This window comes from Panthera leo, chromosome D4 (genome assembly GCF_018350215.1).
Source record: "Panthera leo isolate Ple1 chromosome D4, P.leo_Ple1_pat1.1, whole genome shotgun sequence".
Classification (NCBI taxonomy): Eukaryota; Metazoa; Chordata; class Mammalia; order Carnivora; family Felidae; genus Panthera; species Panthera leo.
This window is the reverse complement of record NC_056691.1, coordinates 33,171,300-33,187,691: the sequence shown is the minus strand read 5'-3', so window position 1 is coordinate 33,187,691 and position 16,392 is coordinate 33,171,300. Positions and strand designations below refer to the sequence as shown.

General features: G+C 39.1%; 1 pseudogene; it reads left to right on the top strand.

The window, feature by feature from the left end:
* The window catches only part of LOC122204545, a 79,845-nt pseudogene extending 64,288 nt beyond the window's left edge, over positions 1-15,557 (top strand).
* Positions 15,558-16,392: the final 835 nt, after the last annotated feature.

Below are 16,392 nucleotides of genomic sequence, written 5' to 3'. Positions count from 1 at the left end.
AGGCCACTCCAGATTGGTAGGTAGCAGTTTTAACAAGCCAGAGAGGGAACTTACTGGAGCAACTTCAAGATGAGTAGATCTCTGCACCCACATGCCAGAATATTAAAAGTTAAATAGAGGGCTTAACTGGGTTTACTCACATACACTGTCCACATGGGTCAACAACATGGTACTCACTCAGGACAGCTCTGGTGCAGTCCTTAAGGCAGTTTCTGGTGCAGGGAAGACAAGCAGAATGCACATTTCGAGAACTGGGGAGGGATGAGGACCTCCAATTGCCCAGGTGCAGGTGCAGCTGTCAAGTCCTCTCAGTAACCTCCTCCAGAGGAGGACCATCTTCTTTTCTTGGTCTTCTGATTCAAATGCTAATCTCTTCCAGAAACAGTCTCACATACACACCCAAAAATAATGTTTTACCAGCTGTCTGGGTAACCTTTAGCCCAGCCAAGTTGACACATAAATTTAACCACTACACACTATAAGAGGTGCTCAAAATACCTTTTAAAATTATTTTAATATAACCATATTTGAAAAGATGCTTCGTATGAGAAAGAGGAGAGAGCATGGAGAATGACCTATGTTTTTTTGTTTTTTTTTTTTTTTTGCCATCATAAGATTTGTGGTAGATGTCCATCATTTTTGCCTGCCTAGGACTTCATCCAAATTTTCCTTATGAAATCATCCTTTCTTTTCTCATTTCATATGATTTGATTGGAGTTTACCCTGCCCTAGTGCAAGGTGAGCCTTGGCCTGAGCCAATAAACATATGCATCCTGTTAGCTACAATGATTGATTCAGGAATGAGCAACTAAACCAATCTTGAACAACACAAATTAGGTTCAAGATTTCTGTGGAACTGCAGGGAAAGAAATAAGACTTTTTTTTTTTTTTTTCTTTTATAAGGACACTAAGAAGATAAAAGCCATGAATGGAGCTACTAGCAGCCATTCTGTCAACACAAGGAGCAAGTCTGTCTGAGTTGGAAACCATTACAGAAGAATAATGGAAAGAATGAGATCAAGTCAGAATATATACTCTAAACCCTCTGCTTTTAGCCATGACCAACAGATTGGGCCATTTTGATCTGTGAACAAATCATTCTCTAATTTAGCCAAGGTTTTGGGGTTTTGTTTTGTTTGGTCTCTTATAACTAAAAGAATTTGACTAAAGCAACATTTATAATTTTTCTTTCAGATAACTCAATGGATATCTGTCTTCTCCATGAGGCTGAAGACTGAAGGAATCACATCTGTCTTTTGATTTTTAAATCCCCAGTGTCTAGCAGAGCGCTTGATATGTGGTAGAAGCTCATTATATATTGGTTGAGTAAATGCATGAAAAAAAAAATAGAATACCCATACTCAAGGATGTTTTGGCTTAGAATTGATTCACTATCTCAAATGCAGCTGGATTGTTGCCATTGATTTCTAGGGATATTTTAGCCTGATGAGTGAAAAGGCTTGAGGGGGCACTTGTTTCCAAAAAAGATCTAATTTATCCTCTTCCCTTCCATTTCTGACCAGTTTGTAACTTCTTTTTACCATATGCAATCCTTATTAAATTTAAAAAGTCTCAGCATTTCCTAGTAGCTTGATACTTTCAAATATAACTCCTATCATAGGAAATATTAGAAAAATTATAGAATGTACCCCTGCCCTCCCCCCACCACCTTCTTTTGAGACCTACTACCTTTCTTCTTTAGGTTGCAATCTGGATTTCTCAAAAGTCTGCTAAAGTTTTATTTGACCTATAGTTTGCATGGATCCTCCCCACATGTTTTCTACCCCACCCTCAAATAAGGCCAACACAGGTTGACTTTTGCTTAAGCTAATTTTCATCTCTGTGCAACAATTAAAATTTATGCACCAGAGATTATGACCAATAAACACCACTAACTTTAAACCATATCCTTACTCCTGTCCAATACATCCCAAAGTTTGTTGAGTTGACGAGTATTAATTTATTCATTCATGTTCCCACCTGTGCATCTAAATTCAGACACATTTATTTGGTCATAGGCAAATAATAGTGAGAGAAAGGTTAGGGTGTAATGGATTAAACTTGCAACATTTAGGTTTTAAGGAAATTCTTCAAATACTAACCCAACCAAGAACTCAAGCACAGGATCAGTGTCATTAGTTAGAACGAGCGAATAGACAATGAGCTGACCAATTATAAAGATTATTCTTGAATTTTATAATGAAATACTCTTTTCTTCTTGTCCATATCCTTAGTAAAATTGTACAGAGACTGCATAGCAGGTGCTCAACAGGTATGCTCTTAAAAAGTGTTGATTGCCATATCGATCACTATAACTATTTAGGCTTAGTCCTGAAAGCTATGCATTCCTTTGTTTATTAGTTCTAATCAGCATTCATTCTGAGTGCTATTATACTGCCTTGTAAACAATATTGTTTTGCAACCTTAAAGTCAGTAATTCTGTAGAAATTAAATTGGGTTTACAGTAAATCCATGATTACCATATAATCTGTGGAGTCTAAATAATGATGTACTTAGCTGTAGAATTGCATGTAAAACACAGAGCGATGATTACATGGCTATTTGGGGCCTAGGAAAGAAAGCGATGCCAAATGTTTTGATGGTTGAAGAGCTGAGAAATCTTTTTGTTTTTAATGTTTCAATTTAAATATTATCTTTAAACATCTTGATACTACCCTAGATGCCTTAAAAATGGCTTTAAAATCTACTACTAAATATTATGCCTTACATTGTATGTTGTGAGCTGTTTAATAAATTAAGACTTGTTACAAATAGAAAATCCATCTGATTTAAGGTGACAATAGAAAAAACTAAGCAGGCTTGCCTTTAGCAAATAATTCATCTCTGTTTTAAGGGGATCTTTCATGAAAGTGTTCAGTTTAAGCTTTAAGCAATGTTTTTAGACAAAAGAACAATTAGTCAAATGAGCATTTCATCCAAGGGCTCTTGCCTTGAAGTTTTTCTAAAGGTCTCATTCATGACTAGACATGCTCTTAATTAAGTTAAATCAATGTATATTGCTCTCCTAATACAGCCCAAGCTCTGAGCCATGATAATTATTGAATCTTGCAGAGTGGCCCACAGAGATATCTACAGAGGTGATATGATTGGTCAAAGTCATACCATTGCTTCATGGCAGAGCTTCATCTAAAACTGATATGTCTTACCTCCTAATCCAGAGTCTTCCACACTACATCAAGCCCTGTAGAGGCTTGATACATCTACATAAATTAGATGTAGACCCCACTCTTAAGGGGCTGAAAATTTAGTAGAGAATATGAGACAAGAAGAGCCAAAATATCACAATAACTAAAGAGCAAGAAAGCTATCACAGAGGTGGTATTGTGTAATAATGAGCAGCATGGGACTGACATTTCAGTAGCCCAGAGATTAAGCCAACTACAGCAAGATGTGATCTCCACTAAGACACTTACTAATTCTAACCTTAATTCTTTTTCCTGTAAAATTAACAAGTAGGATTGTTGTGAGGATGAAGTGTAATAATCTATGTAAGTTAAGTTCTTAGCACAGTGGTTGGTACACGGGAAGAATTCAGTAAATTTTAATTATTATTAATGGAGGGGGAAATTATGAGAGTGTCATTAGTGGGAAGGGACCACCAAATTAGTACAACTGGGAAAGGCTATGAGGAAATAGCATTTGTGAAGCAGGAAGGACAACCATGGGCCTCAGAGTTGAAAGAGAAGGAGATGGTGACATCTTCAGCAAGATTGTAGTATGTAAATATGGGAAAGTAACAAGGAAGAAAAATGAGAGGCATAGATAGAAACAGCATGCAAGGGGTGTCTGGGTGGCTCAGTCGGTTAAGCGTCCGACTTCAGCTCAGGTCATGATCTCGCGGTCGGTGAGTTTAAGCCCCGCGTCGGGCTCTGGGCTGATGGCTCAGAGCCTGGAGCCTGCTTCCGATTCTGTGTCTCCCTCTCTCTCTGCCCCTCCCCCATTCATGCTCTGTCTCTCTCTGTCTCAAAAATAGATAAAACGTTAAAAGAAACAGCATGCAAAACTTCCATTTAGGCTGAATTCATATTTAAGAAATAATAGTAACTGTGAGTATTAACCATCGATTCATAGGACTGAGATGACAAAGACATGGGAGACCACAATAATGTGCAGGTGAGTTAGACCCTTCTCATGGGGAGTTTTGAGTCCACAGATGGGCATGTCAAATGTTGAGGGGTGACTGAAAACTTGGAACAGTAGAGGTATGGCATAGTTGGACCTGGATTTCTGAAAAATGATTTTGGCAGTGGTGGGAAGGATACACTGCAAAAGGAAAGAATACTTTGCAGCCACAGCAGAGAAAATCCCACCACAACAGTTCAAGTGATGGAGACAAAAGTCTGAAATAGATGGTGGCTATACAGAGGATATAATGGAGAGGGACAAGAAATGTGGTAGATTATCTTCCCAAGGGCTACCATAACAAATACCACAAACCAAGTAGTTTAAACCAATAGAAATTTATTCTCTCCTAGGTCTGAGGGTAGAAATCCAAAATCAAGGTGTCAGTAGGTCTGTGCTTCTTCTGAATGTTCTAGAGAAGCATCCTTCCTTGACTGTCTCCTAGTTTCTGGTTGTTGTCAGCAATCCTTGGTATTCTGTAGCTTATATCTTGCATCACTAATAATCCCTGACTCCATCTTCATGTAGTCTGTCCCTGTGTCCAAATCTCCATCTTCTTTCTTTTATAAAAGTTCCAGTCATTGGATTTAGGGCTCACTCTAATCCAGCATGAACCCATCTTAGTTAACTATATAAACAATTCTGTCTCCAAATAAGACCACAGTCACAGGTACTGGAGTTAGAACTTGTACAGTTCAACCTACTATATGTGGTAACCACAAACTTGAAACACGCTAAGATGTGGGAAACCAGAAAGGGGTCACTTCCATTCTCCTGCTTCCATGATTTTTTTCTAGTAAAAAGAATAAAAGAAGAAGTAGTCTTTTTGGTCCTTTGATTGGATTAGTTGAGCTCATTGAATAGCCCACATATGAGCAGACTTCTATAAACTGCCCTTCACTGAGGTTAAGCTAATGTGTACTTTCCTGTTCTGACAGCTTCCCTAGCTCTCAGCTGAAGGAGAGAAGATCTCCTCAGGAAGAGGTTTAACACCTGGGGAAAAAAGAGGATGTGGATCCAAACTGAATACCAGGCTTTATATACCAGTCTGAGCCTCAGTGTCATAACCTATAAAATGAACATATTGAGTTGATGTAACAAATAAATGCTCTTATCTCAGTACTTACTGTATATTTAAACACTATGACTTGGTGCCATTATAATGATTATTATTCCTTTTGTTAATAATAGCCATCCTTTGGGGCACCTGGTTCTCTCAGTCTATTTGGTGTCCAAATCTTGGTTTTTGGCTCCGGTCATGATCTCACAGGTTTGTGGGATCAAGCCACATGTCAGGATCTGTGCTTCTGTGCTGACAGCATGGAGCCTGCTTGGGATTCTCTCTCTCTCTCTCTCTCCCCCTCTCTCTCTCTCCCTCTCTCTGCTACTCCTTCCCCATCCCTCACTCTCTCAAAATAAATAAACTTAAAAAAAATAGCCATCTTTTGATTGTTTCTTTCATCAGACTTCCTCTCAGCTTATATGACTTAACTTGCACTCCTGAATTGATCTCTGTGGGGGACTGTGCCACATTTGTCACTGGTATGCCAATTTTGAATGATTGTCTTTTTAAAAAAAAATTAATGTTTTGTTTTTTTTTTAATTTATTTCTGAGACAGAGAGAAACAGAGAATGAGTGGGGGAGGGACAGATAGAGAGGGAGACACAGAATCTGAAGCAGGCTCCAGGCTCAGAGGTGTCAGCATAGAGCCCAACCGGGGACTCGAACTCAGAAACCATGAGATCATGACCTGAGTCAAGGTCGGTTGTTTAACTGACTGAGCCACCCAGGAGCCCCTTGAATGATTGTCTTAAGGCCACAGTCCAAAGGTAAATAGAGAAGATGTACGTCCCTTAGCCCCTAGGTCATTTTATGCTTCCAACATAGCTTATATTTCCCTTTCCCATTCTCTCTGGGAAATTATTTATAAGTAAAATATCTAAACCACTGGGCATATTTTTTAAACTCATAGATCAAATCCTATTATGACAAACTCCAGGGGACATTTGAAACACATTTATTGTACTGAAATTTCGTTGTACTAAATATTGTTTGAAACCTAAACTGTGGCTGAGAAATATTTTCCTGAATAGATTTTTATAAAAACAGTTGCTGTAATGGAGGATTGTTCCATAAACATCACATGAAAAAATTATCATTGCTTCTTCCTCCCACCTAGTATATTTCTTAATGTGATTCATATGCCTTTAGTTTTAAAAGCCACCCAAAGACAGTGTCCTTGACACTATGAAAAGCTTCAGGTAGCTCAGTAGGTTGGTTGGTACTCCTCAAGGACAGGAGATGCTTGTCATTCATTCTTGTACCCCCAGGTCCCTGCCTGGTACTTGGAGAGTAACCAAAATAGTATTTGATAAATGGATGAATAACTAAATAACTGAATTCATTAGCATCAAATTAGAAGAAGCCTCTTGAGACTGTGCCCCTTATCAGTTTATTTATAAACACTTACCAAAAATATTTTACATGTATTTAGTATCAAAGCAAAATTGGGGGTCTCACAAGAACAGAATGAGCTCCAAAGAATCATCTGAGTACCACCTGCAGGCCAATCAAAATATTGTTTCTAATTGGGATTCCTACAAGTGGTTAATTTTTCCCCTATGCCTGACTTGAAAGCACTCAGGTGCAAAATTTGTTCCTCTCTTTGAGACTATCTTAATAATCACTCCCTGTCTGAATCTTGGAACCAGAATCCCCCACTGATGGGTACAAATGAGGGAGAAATATTGTCAGCACACATGGGCACTGGCTTGTGGCAATGAAGATTTATTTGATCCAGTCAGCCAAGTGATCACCAGAAGCAAGTAATCAAGAGAATGAAATTCTAGGATGGGTTCCGCCAGTACCTCTTTTGTTCAACAATATGCCTCTGCCCATCTACACAGAGCTCAGTCCAGGAAATAGTGCATTTGTTAACTCAAATCTTGTTTGAAGATATTGACCCTAAAAATATTGAGACTTTGGAGCTCAATTTTTGTTCTTAAATGACTTTAAACTTTTGTTTGTGGCTCAGTCGATGTCACTGGGATTTATTTGGCTGCTGGCTCTGAGTCGGTATTTGAAAAGAGCAGCACCATATGCAGCACATGCATATTCAATGGTGCAGTTCTTTTTCTAGGGGGAGGGGGGAGTGCCAGGACTCATAGCTCACAATATGAATTTGCATTCCACTTTGCATAAATTTGCATGTAGACTTCATAAGCCTCTAATTTCAAGTATGTAAAATGAAACAAATCAATGCAATCTATGGCAATTGTTTTCCAAGGCATTAATCACATGAAATACATACCAGCTTTCCTTAACCAATTAATTTAATCATACCCAAGGTTAGGAGAGACAGGGAAGTGGTGAATAATGGCTGTTAAGTGCTTGGCCTAAGGCTGGAAGGATATGCAGACTAAACATTGCTCCAATATGTCTTCTTTCTAACCCCTATGTCTCCTGTGGAGATTATGTTATTGTTTGCCCAGTATTTCACTTCTCCTCTCTTCAGTGAGTGGCCATAAGACTTTGAGCAATGAAATGTGGGCAAAAGCAATGCATGTCCCCTCAAAGCAGCAGCTTTAAGACCCCACACGTGGTTCATTATCTCTCATTTTCTGCCATGATATAAGCACTATGCCATCTAGAGAATGCTGTATTTGCTTGAATCCCAGGGTGCTATAAGTTGATGATATTTTCATTTGTTGTTGCTGCAGCATATTCTAGTCTATTCTGACTGATGATGCTTTTGCAGAATTATTACAATGAACTTTAGCTTCAGAGGTTTGTGTCAGTTTTGAGTACATAAGAATATGTGTGCAGTGTTGGGGTGGAGACAAAATATTAAATGATATGGTTCATGTGGTTAATAAACATATGAAGCAACTGGAGAAATAATCCATACATTCAAGATCAACTAAATGTCACCACAATGAAGAATAATAGAAGACATATTTTATCCTCCCTAATTAAGTGAGATGGAATAGACTATTTATAATACTTAAGATTGGCAAATTCATAAAATTTGGTCTGTATTTGAGACACATGCCAACTTTCTCTTTGGAAGTGCCTTGGAATTCTTCAGGTTCCATTTGGGGAAAAGTCTCAATTAAATGTCAATTTTTAAACACCTTTTGTTAGTATCTTTCAATCCACTATTAATTTAAGAGTAGAGGAATTTGAAACCACAGGAGAGTACATAGTGAATTTTCAAACATGAAATCTTAAATCTTGAATCTGGAAAACTAGATCTTTATGTTTTTCCAAAGTGCAAAAGTTTGTGTGGCAGGAACTGAAAATAATATAGGAATACAGATTATAGAAATACATGGTAAAACTTGCCTTCCAGCCAACTAAATCTAGTGGCTTTTCTTCTACTTCCACAATGCTGTCCTACAAACTCCAGGGTTAAGCAGTCCAACACTGACCCAAGGATGCAGAATGTCAAGGGAAGAAGAAACATGCCATACCAAAGATTATTTTTATTCTCATAAGGAAAAGATTAGAAATGTAAATAAGATAGCTCCTAACAGAAATGAAGGAATCATAAATCACAAGTGTGTGGGTTCTTCTTTTTTCCCCAGGCCACATAGCCAAAAAATGGTTGTGCATTTTGCAAACTCTTCTGCACTAAGTACATTACTATTTATGCTGTCTGGATTACATGGTAATCACCCTTGAATAGAATCTGCTTCCTTCCCAGTATAATCTCTACATAATTAGTAGTTTGAAGGTTGCCTAAGAACTTTAACAGACCTCCAGAAGAATGAATTTTCTCTAAAGAAAGAAAAAAATATTTACACAAATTTTATGCTATATGAAACAAACCCCAAGGAAAAAAAGTAAACACTTAAAGTGCTAAAACACGGGGAAAACAAAACAAAAAGAGAGAGAGAGATGGCAGTCTATCAAAGGATGGGAAGTTTATTTTGCTTCCCCCCAGTTGCCCAGAAGTGTACTTGCATCTCTGATACTTTTTGGACAAAGAGATCTTCCAGCAGAGTGAGACTCTCCTGGTAGTTCTTATATTACAAATGCCACAGAATAGTTTTTCTTCACTAAATCAATTTCTTGCCCATAGCCAGAAACAGTATGTATGATTAGATGACTGGTTTTGAAAATCATTTTCTGAGCTCTTTCCCATCTCAAATGTTTCAGAATTAGCCAGAAGTGGACTTGAACTTTTAAAACTGGATTGATTCCTAGAGTAATAAACACCTGTTAACTCAGCTTTTGAATGAAAACTGATCTTCCAGGTTAAGAGGCATTTAAATCAGAGAAGGGGTGAGGTAGGGACATCATATAGACTACAGTCTTTCAAAATGAGTGTTAATTAAAAAAAAGTCACAGGTCTTGTGATAAGATTGTGTTCACCGGCAATCAAGTGGACCCTATCTCCATAGGGATAGTTCCTGAGAGTGCTCCAACAATTCTGAGTTCTAAAACTTTCCTTCAAGAAAATGAGACTTTCCTATAGCTGTCTCTTAAATTTGTCAATTGTCTGAGCCTTGGCCATGCAGTGGTTTGAACAGGGAACTACAGGGTTGTCTGATCTTTTATGGGAGGGGTGGAGGGGCTTGAGGATTAAGGTCTGATTCATGATTTGTGATTAACCTGACACGTTCTCTTTTGAGAGAGTGGAAGACACAGTATCCAATCTCATCCTCTCGCAGGAGTTTCTTCAGCTGCATATTTCTATTTGAAAGCAGGACTTTAGTCAGATTCAGAGGGAAAAAAAAGTTAGGCAGAAACGTTGAGACTGAGCAAGAATGCTAGATCATTCAAGTCTTCCAGCCTCCTTGGATCCACCTAGTCTTCCTCATTTCTCCCCCTAGTTAAATGTATAGAAATTTCCCCACCGCTCTCTATGTCTTTCAAGACTTTCCTATAGCTTTGCAGTCAAATTGGTAGTAATTTTCCACTGGTATGAAAGGAAGCTTCAGATGTGACCTATGGTCTCAATGTCACCATAATTTAGCCATCCCTAATATGCCCATTCTTTGGAACACCAACTTTTATTGCTATAATAATTCTCACATTATTTATAAATAATATAGTGCTATAAATACTGACCTTCAGGGCCAGCACAAGATCTTTTTAATCAGGCTTTTGCCTGGTTGAGGTAAGACTCCAACTCTTCATAACATTTTATTGCAGATAGCTATGTTAAATTTTCTAAAAATGTCTAGAACATATAGGGACATAGATATTGTGCACCCATAAAGTGACACTGTAGGGTTCAGAAACAAGCACAGTGGAACCCCATTGTGACTCCAATGTTCTATGATAAGGAAAACCTTGTCAGATTTTACAGTAAGGAAATAGAGTGGGGTCTTGTTTCAACAGTGGATTTTATTTCTAGGGAGGCACTAATTTGATCCTCCAAAGGAACAAACCCATGCTACTTTTAAGGAGGTACTACTTTACTTTATTTTCCCCTGTGAAACAGGTGAGATTATTTCCCTATATACAAAGGAAAACAAGTAAACAAATGATCTTGAGATTTAAAAACATGGGTGACTCTGGTACTGGAACAAAATGAAAAATGAAATAATCATGGTTTCAGGGAAGCTCTCTATTCAGGAGGTCGTGAAAAGGAAATTGTCCTCAGTTAGGGTAACATCAGGAAATAGACTTATACACAGATGGTTGAGTTGAAGAGGTTTTGATGAGGGGACTATTCATATTAAGAGTGGGTGACTTAAACTGACCAGTGAAGAGGTTGAGGCACCCAGAAGTTAGCAAGAGTGGAGAGTCATTATTGCTCCTACATATGATGGGGCAAAGGAAGAAAAGTGTGTTACTGAAGTCCAGTGAGACTTCATATATCGGTCCCTATCTATAGTATCTACAGTAATGAAAAGGTATAGACCTTACCAGAACCATAGCATGGAACAAGAAGCAGCAAGAAAGAAATGCCCCAACTTCTTTGCCCTCCAAAGCTAAAATCTCCTGCTGGTGCCTTCAATGGCTGAACCCAATGAGAAGAGAGTTCAAAGGAGCCTGGATGATGTGCCCCATAGGTTCAGTCTGCAGGAGCTCAGGTTATAGCAGAACATGAATCAGGGGGATGTGGGAGGACAAAAAAGGAAACAGACAGTATGCTGAGGCAGGCTATTGTCTACCAAATGTTCTTTTTCCTGTCTTCAGCAGGATCGTATTTTGGTTTTAAGCAACACTGAGGCCTACACCAGCAAACTGCAGTGGAAATGTAAAACCCCATGCTTGTCAAGGGACTATTTGCCACAACTCCAAGTGTCTCAGTCTTAACTTATCTAGCTTTGCTTAACATAAAATCATGGAAGCTTTTCTTTTTCCAAGGTGCCTATTTATGATCTTTCTTCATCCCACTATTCTGTTTCTCTCCCCTTATACTTGATTGTCCAAATTTATATTCTGCCTCTTTGTATATTACCTATATCAGATAACATTACAAAAGTGTCATCTTTAGCAGATTTATTTGTAACAGACACCAGCATTTGAAATTAATCGCCAAGGGAACAATCCAGTTTTCCAAGTATATGGGAGACCATGATATTTTGGGGTGAAGTGTGTTGTGGATAGACTAGGTTTGCCATAGTAATATTGCAAAGGCCTTCTCTGCCAAACATTCTGTCTCTATCAAACATTACAAGCTCATGAAAAGAAAGAATGAAAGCAAGGATTTGAGTCAATGAGGAACTCAGAGAACAGGAGGATGACTTTGAAGTGGAGGGGATACTGAAGGCAGACAGGAAACTTCCAAGTAGGAGGAAAATGGCATGAACAGAAGAAGTAGGACCCATAGTTGTAATCTGCTCCCAGGTATCAGGAAATTCTCTGAAAGCTACTTGATGGTGACCCATGAGGGAAAATGCACTCTTTGCCTTGGAGGCAGCACAGAAAGGAAAACCATTCTTCGTGGGGTTTATAATAGTCTAGGCCTCATGTAATATCTGGCTCTTCTCTTTCAAATCTGTGACATTTTGTGTAAATTATTTTGCTCTTCCACATCCAAAATATGGGGAAAATACCTAACCTTTACAAATTATTAGAAGTAAATATGATGGCATGCATAAGGCATTAGACATATAGTAGGTATCCAAAGGATATTAATGTCCTTCTCTTCTTTTTAAAGTTTAAAATAATCCTGCTTTCTTTACCACATAATTTTGATATACTCCAATAGAGACCAACAATGGTTTCCCCTAAGTCAGAGGGGAAATTAATTTAGACTCTGCATTCCTCATGTTTATGTTTTCCATTTCAAAGCTCCCTTTTGTTGCTAACCCAACACATGTCATAAAAATAATTAAAAGAGAAAAATATGCTCACTTAAAAAAAAAGAAAAACAAAGCTCACAATATATGTCAGTGTAAGGAAACCTTATGCTAAGAGGCTAAATTTCTTAGCAGAGAGGGAAAAGAAAGATCTAGAAAAAAGGGAGGGAGCAAAGCAAAACTGAGATTTTTACAAATCTTGTAAGCATGTCATTTTATAAGTCAAAGTGAGGACAAGAATAAGCGCTATTATGGCAATTTTCAGTCTGTTTGCTATTTTGATTGCTGTGAATATGCTGGGGAATGGCATCCACTTTCTGAAATGGCATGTATTTATGTACTGATAAATAAAGCAGCAAGCAAATCCAAACCTCAAAACCAACAGGGCATTTCACTCCAGAGTAAGGTCTATGGAGCAGTTAAGCAGATTTGAGGCCTTGTGTAGGTATCTTCCTAACAAGGGCAGGGTGTAACTATCATCAGGTTACATCAGCTGTGTATTAGTTCCTATGACTGCTGTAACAAATTGCCAAAACTAAATATTTGCTAATAATTACCACTTAGTGCTTTAAAACAATGTAAATTTATTATCTCACAGCTCTGGAGGTCACAAGTCCAAAATACGTTGACAGGACTTCATTTATCCTGGAGATTCTAGGAGAGAAATCTGTTCCCTTGCTTTTTCCAGCTTCTCAAGACTGCTTCTATTCCTCAGCTCATGGCCCCTCTGCTCATCACTCTGACCTCTGCTTCTGTTATCCATAACCTTTTCTTACTCTGATCCTCCTGCCTCCAGCTTATAAAAACCTTTGTGATTATTTTAAGACCATCTGTATAATCCAAGGTAATCTCCCCATCTCAATATCTTTAATTTAATTGCCATTGTAAAGTCCTTTTTGCCATGTAAGGTAATTCATTCACAGGTTGAAGGCATTAGGATATAGAGATCTTTGGGGGGCCATTATTTGGTCTGCCACAAGCTGTTTCCCCACAGGCTCATTTATCATCAATGCTACTAGTATGGTGCAACAGTGAGAAGCATGGCACTGTGGTCAAACTTCCTTGGCAAAAATCCTGCCTCCCTCCATCAATGGCTAGATGCCCTTGAGTAAGTTATACAGTCTTTCTGAGGATAATTCTAGTGACTACTTCTCAGATTGCTATGACTTTTAAACAAAAAAGAAGGCTTGCACAATGCCCAGTTAGGGTTAACTCATTATTTTTGTTGTTATTATTGTTACAAATGAAGAGACATACACTGTGGCTGGCCTGAGACTTTGCGGTGTTTCAGGCGGGTTGGTCTGTAAGGACGTGAGCTGAGCTGTATCCCGAATCAGGGAAGCCAGCTGGGAAATAGCCAACTCTGAACCTGCGCGGGCCGCTGTGTTGCGCTAGTTCTTCCCTCCGGACAGGCTGTTAAGTGGGCTTCCCTGAGGTTAGCCCTGCAGCGGTGCGCTTGCGCCCTTGTCCCCGGCCAGCGCACTTATTACAGGGACTCAGTGGCCACACTGGGTACCCAGCCGGACTCAGGTTCTGCCATCTACCAGGAAAACTATGAACAGATGAAAGTACTTGTAAATCAGCTCCATGAACAAGCACAGAAAATAAGATTAGGAGGCAGTGAGAAAGCCCGAGAACGCCTCATATCAAGAGGAAAACCTTTAGCCAGAGAAAGAGTGGACAGTCTTATAGTCCCAGCGTCTCCATTTCTGGGATTATCCCAGTTTGCAGGTTACCAGTTATATGCTAATGAGGAGGTGCGTGCCAGTGGCATTACAGGCATTGGGAGAGTATCAGGAGTAGAATTATAATTGTTGCCAATGATGCCACCATCAAAGGAGGGACCCACTATCCCGTGACTGTGAAGAAGCATTTGTGGGCACAAGAAATTGCAATGCAAAACAGGCTCCCCTGAATCTACTTGGTTGATTCAGGAGGCGCAAACTTACATTGGCAAGCAGAAATATTTCCAGATCGAGATCACTTTGGCCATATATTCTATAATCAGGCAATTATGTCTTCTCAAAATATTGCACAGATAGTGGTGGTCATGTGCTCCTGTATGGCAGGTAGTTCTTATGTGCCTGCAATGGCTGATGAAAACATCATTGTACGCAAGCAACGTACCATTTTCTTGGGAGGACCCCAGTTGGTTAAAGACGCAACTGGAGAAGAGGTCTCAGCTGAGGATCTTGGAGGTGCCAATCTGCACTGCAGAAAGTCTGGAGTAACTGACTACTATGCTTTGGATGATCCTCATGCCCTTCACATAACTAGGAAAATTGTGAGGAATCTAAATTATCAGAAGAAATTGGATGTTTCCATTGAGCCTTCTAAAGATCCTTTGCTTCCTGCTAATGAATTGTATGGAATAGTTGGCACTAACTTTAAGAGGAACTTTGATATCCAAGAGGTCATTGCTAGAATCATGGATGGAAGCAGATTCAAAAGCCTTATATGGAGACACATTAGTTACAGGATTTGCTAGAATATTTGGATACCCTATAGGTATCATAGGAAATAATGGAGTTCTCTTTTCTGAATCTGCAAAAAAGGGTGCTCACTTCATCCAGTTATGCTGCCAAAGGAATATTCCTCTGCTGTTCCTTCAAAATATTACCAGATTTAGGTTGGTAGAGACTATGAGGCAGAAGGAATTGCCAAGGATGGTGCCAAGATGGTGGCTGCTGTAGCCGGTGCCAATGTGCCTAAGATAACTGTCATCATTGGGGGAATCCTATGGGGCTGGAAACTATGGGATGTGTGGCAGAGCATATAGCCCAAGATTCCTCTACCTGTGGCCAAACACTCATGTCTCAGTGATGGGAGGAGAGCAGGCAGCCAATGTGTTGGCCACAGTAGCAAAGGACCAAAGAGCACGTGAAGGAAAACAATTCTCCAGTGCAGATGAAGCAGCTTTAAAAGAGCCAATCATTAAGAAGTTTGAAGAGGAAGGAAACCCTTACTATTCCAGTGCAAGGCTGTAGGATGACAGGATTATTGATCCAGTGGACACCGGACTGGTCCTGGGTCTTAGTATTAGTCCAGCCTTCAATGCACCAATCCAGAAGACTGACTTCAGTATCTTGAGGATGTTACTGGAGTGTGAAGTATCTTCCATTGGACATGTACCAAAATTAATATACGAGTAGCCTTAAAATTTTAGACTTTTCCAACATGTGGCTATTACGGCAAAATTGTTTTCTTAACACAGTGCATCATACTTTTCTGCATTAAACAAAAATCAATGAAGATATTTATGGATAAACTTCAATTCCTTGTCTATTTCTTCGAGAAACTTTTCTGTGGTTCAGCTTTACCACCCATAAAAAAAAGAATAACTTTCGGTTATCCTTTCTAACCCACAAGTAGCATGAAAAGTCCCATAACCTATACACTGCAGGTATGATTGAGATTATTAACAGAAAGTCATTTTTCTTCTGAAATGATTGCTTTGCTGATTATGCATGATGATATTTTACCACACACAATTTTTAAAAGCATCTATTACTCATCTTTTTAGCCACTACTCCTTCCCTTACCAGTCAGACTTGTTGTCTGCATTCAGGGCTCTATTTCCTACCAATTATCTCTCCGTCCTTCTCCTCATTGCCTTCCCCTGCCAATAGCCCTCTCCAAGGTTTACCTCCATGTTGCTCGGTGCGTTCTTTTCTGACTTTATCTGACTGAATTCTCTGAGGCATTCAGTGCAGTTGAACACTTCCTCCCCGTCATGCTGTCCTTAGCTTCCAGACCGAAACTTTAGGTCTCCTGCCAACCTCTTTGCCCCTTCTTGTTACGTCTCCCTTGGCCTGCCCCTGTTCCTCTGGTGATTTCTCTCCTACTCCCTTTACTATCTGTCCTGATTTTTCATTAGCAAAACATAAATAGATCATTATTCTAAAACATACAAAGATAACATGAAAGTATCCCCTCGTTCTGTTTTTAAAAAATTGTGTTAAAATATATAGAACATAAAATGTATCA